Here is a 5000-nt window from a genome sequence, read left to right as displayed (position 1 = left end):
GATTTAAGTAGGTTGACACAGTTAGTAACCGGTGGAAACGGTAATATCCGGCATTAAAACTCAACTACAGTTTTTTGGCTATTGTATTAAGTGGGTTGTACATAATAGAAATGGCAATTAAGAAAAATGATGTGACATACCTCAGTACTGTACATGAAAATGACTATTTTAAAATCCAAAAAAAGTTGTAAATTACAGCTACCGTCATCTTCAGTAGACTACAATTTTGGTAAAGTACGACAACTCTGCTTGTGTGTCTATTTAGTCTCCTTGGTAACCACGACAACAGGACATTCTATTCTGTCTGTACATAACATTCTTTGGTAACTTTGACGCACCGCAGTGGACATTCTATCTACATGAACACTCTTTGGTAACTATAGCGACTACACCAAAGAACAATGCTCCTATGCTTCAGTTCGACTGCGTTGTTGAGAGCAGGTCGTGATAACCACAGATTTGCTCTCTGTGTGTGTGTGTGTGTGTGTGTGTGTGTGTGTGTGTGTGTGTGTGTGTGTGTGTGTGTGTGTGTGTGTGTGTGTGTGTGTGTGTGTGTGTGTGTGCGCGCGCGCGCGCGCGTGTGTGCGCGCGCGCGCGCGTGTGTGCACGCTGTGCATGTGTGTGTGTGTGTATGAACACTGTTGCCCTCTAGGGGTCCATACGATTGTACTGTACATGTACACTTCAGATCTTTAAGGATATGTATACTAATGCATTCCGAGGGGTGAAAAAATAAATGAATTCTAAAAAGTTTATTTTGCTTCAAGATTGGAAACATGATTTGTAAGTATGAGTTTGTTACAGTTCTTATGAAGGCTCTTATGTGTGTTTCATACAGACTGCTCACTTATGTACTGTGACATGCTGCCCACAGCAGGAGAAAGGCAGAGAAAGAGAGAGAATGACAAACATGGGGGGAGAAAGATAAAGAGAGAGAGAGAGCTCATGTACAGTGTAATTAACGGATGTTCATCTCTTTCCTTGACCAAAAAAAAAAAATATATATATATAATATATATAATGCTGTCTCCCCAGTTGTACTGTACTTATTTGGCATGTTTTGGTTTTCGTTGTGTTTTGATTCGTTTCCCCTGACAACCAGGGGCGCTGTTGAAATGGACTGGATCATGTACTGTCGTTACGGCTTGTCTTGTTTCCATGACGACTCAGCACTGACTGCTGCACTGCACTGCTTGCTTCGAGTGAGGTGGTGAAGGGTCTGCATGATGTGTATCTTTTTTAAAAGCCTTCACTCACTTCTTTATGTTATGTCCATTAGCATGTATGTAGTTTTTAAAGCCTCAAACTCAATCTGTTTGTGTTGTTCATGTTTTACCCTTTTGCCTCCCCAAAATAAAAAAAGGAAACCTTGCAGATGGTGTCCTCACGAGTCATGTATGAACAAGGGATGTTGGCAGATGTTTGAAAAAGAAAGAAAGAGAGAGAGAGAGAGAGAGAGAGAGAGAGAGAGAGAGAGAGTGATGCTATGGCTGCTGTAGTGTGTGCACATGTGACGGAGGTCATCTTGTACCTGCTCGTTCCCCTCGGGGCGCAAACGTCCGGCAATGGGAGACGCAGTACGATACTGCTGGACCAAGACACCAGTCTCCCTGTCCAACAGCATCGACACTATATGAGGCTCTGGGAGGGAGGTTTACTAACGTTCCACGCCAACTCTGCTAGTTAGCCTCACACAAATACAACTACTGTAACGAGAGCTGTGATACCTTTTTTTTGTTATCAAAACGAGAGAGAGAGAGAGTCTGCATATCACACACAAGAGACAGGCCTAATAGGCCTGTTGTTTCCCCCCTAATTCAATTCATTCATATGCAGCATGGTTTATGGTTTATTAGAACACAACCAGGAACCTTGGGTTCTAAAAGGGCACCAAGTAGGATTTAAAAAGTTAATTCATGGGCTTTGCTTATCGATGTGTGATAATCGTTCTGACTGCAGTGATCTTTTTAAAGTTGGTGACCACCCATGGAGACCATGATAGTAATAATAATAATGATAATAATAATAATACATTTTATTTGGAGCACCTTTCAACATACTCAAGGACACTTTAATAGTCAGTAGTAGAACAGCAAACTAAACAAAACAAATGTCAGCAATACATGAAGAGCTCTTTTCCGAAATGAGATATACACCATTTTTGAGTTTTTGCATTTTAATATTGGAATTGACTGTTAAGAAGTTCTATCATCTATGTGTGCCTTCATGCCAATCAAATGTTTTGAGAACAAACTTGTTAAATCTCTATTAAAAAATGCATTGGTAACACTTTATAATAATGTTCCTTAGTAAAGACTCAGTAAATAATTAACTAATGATGAATAAAACATTAACAAATGTTTTTATTATTAACTAAGTTTTATTAATGCTTTATAAAATATCTACAAATGATATATTCAAGATTTTACACACCTTATAACAGAGTATTTTATTCATTTACAAGCAACTTGTAAATGTTTGATTAATATAAAATATTAACATAGCATTTCCTAGTCATTTACAAGCATTTGTTTACATTTCCTAGTCATTTACAAACGTTTGTTAATGTTTTGTTCATCAATAGTTAATTATTCATTAAGTCTTTATAATGCTTTTTTGCATCCATTATTCTAAAGTGTTACCAATGCATTTTTGCAGTGCAGTGCAATGCAATGCCCAGTACAAAAAATGTCAATTTCACAACATTTTACAAAATGGATATATCTCATTTTGGGAAAGAGCTCCTCACATGTTAAAATGCATAGCAGCAAGTAAACTTAACAGTGTACGTTAAAAGGCACAAAGGCAAATCATACAGAACAACAACAAGGCAAGATAAAACTAGAGTCTAGAGTAAAATATCAACAAGGCAAGATAAAACTATCCTGAGTAAAATAACAACAACAAGGCAAGATAAAACTATCTAGAGTAAAATAACAACAAGAAGGCAAGATAAAACTATATTGAGTAAAATAACAACAACAAGGCAAGATAAAACTATCTAGAGTAAAATAAAGCAAAAAAAAGAATAAACAATGTAATCTCAGTTAGTTTTTATAGTGATGGGAAAGCAAAGGAGAACATTTGTGTTTTGCGCATGGATTTGAAGGTGTATCGGGAGGTGCATTGGTGGAGTGAGAGTGAGAGGGAAAGAGCACACACACACACACATTCATACACACACACACACACACATACACACACACACACACACACACACACACACACACATATTCATACACACACACACACACACACACATTCATACACACTAAAATACTCACACACTATACACACACGCACATGCACTAATGCACACGTCCACTCAGATGCAGGCATTGCTGCACACGGTACACACGTGTAAACACACATTAATAGCTGGTTGAAGTGAGCCCTCCACCGGTGGTCTCTGAAGCTTTATGACTGATTCTGCGATTATTGTAGCTCAGCACGCACACGCGCACATACACACACACACACACACACTATGTTGTTTGATTCTGCGATTAGCTGAACACGATTAATGTTGTTTGATTGGGTGAGTGCCACTCCAGCTTTCAAAGGCTCGATAATATTACTACCTTTACACACACACACACACACACACACACAGCTCACTCACTCTCTCAGGCTGCTGTGATATGTTACACACACACACACACACACACACACACACACACACACACACACACACACACACACACACACACACTCGCTGAGCCCTCTATCACAACCAAAGGCTCTCTATCTCAGGTCTCCTGCTGAAACATCAGAATCGTGATAAACACACACTGAGGGGTTTTTTTGTTTGTTTTGTTGGTTGGGTTTTCTGTTTTCGCTTTTTCGAAAGTCCATTTCCAGGCCTTTTATCCTTTTATGTTTTATCAGGCCTCTGTTTATTTATCTATTTATTTATCTGTTTTAGGTGGTTTATTTTGTGTTTTGTACAGGCCAAGCACTGGTGGTGTTATTTTACCAACTACCATTTCTAAAGTTGTAATAGGCCACTGCTCATCTGTTTAGAAGGTGTAGGATTCAGTTGAAATTTCTGTATAAAGAGGAGGCAAACCACACACTTCAGGTCTTTTTTGTGCAAAGAAGCTTTACTTGCAAGTCAAGTAAAGCTTCTTTGCACAAAAAGACCAACCACTTTTTTCATCACAACAAACAAAATGGCCATTTGGCCAAAATGACCGAACCACATTTGCACAGGGCAGTCATGGGTAAGCGGTTAGGGTGTCAAACTTGTAGTCCAAAGGTTGTCGGTTCGACTCCCGTCCCGCAGGTTGGTGGGGGGAATAATTAACCAGTGCTCTCCCCCATCCTCCTCCATGACTGAGGAACCCTGAGCATGGTACCGTCCCGCCACACTGCTCCCTGGGAGCGCCATTGAGGGCTGCCCCCTGCACGGGTGAGGCATAAATGCAATTTTGTTGTGTGCAGTGTGCAGGGAAGTGCTGTGTCACAATGACAATGGGAGTTGGAGTTTCCAAGGTGGGCTTTCACGTTTGCACACGCCGCCAGTTCATGTCACTTCACGGTTCATGCATGTGGCCAATCTGTGACCGTGTGACCATGTAGGCCTGTATACGTGACCAATAAATTATCCTCACCTGTGCAAGGGGGCAGCCCCCAATGACGCCCCCGAAAAAGAGAAGACGCCCTAACCGCTTACCCATGACTGACCCGTAACAGGGTCCATTTGAGCTGATTATCATTGACTTTCAAATCTCTTCGAGACTTGGAGCACTAACGGTAGGGACACATAGGAGGCGAAGCAAGCGAAGCGAAGAGAGGCGAAATCCAACCGTCATCAGGTCGTCACGGCGAATCAAATGGAATGGAACAGTTATGTTGTTGATTTGATTGGGCCGCGGCAGGCGAATTCGCTCCTCATTTGCATAACATTAAACTTTCTTTAATAATTTCGGTTCGCTTCCCTCCTGTTCGCTTGCTTTCGCTTGCCATCGCTTGCCTTCGCCTCTCTCATAGGAATGAAT

Source organism: Engraulis encrasicolus, chromosome 12 (genome assembly GCF_034702125.1).
Source record: "Engraulis encrasicolus isolate BLACKSEA-1 chromosome 12, IST_EnEncr_1.0, whole genome shotgun sequence".
In the NCBI taxonomy this organism is placed as follows: domain Eukaryota; kingdom Metazoa; phylum Chordata; class Actinopteri; order Clupeiformes; family Engraulidae; genus Engraulis; species Engraulis encrasicolus.
This window is presented reverse-complemented; position numbering follows the sequence as displayed.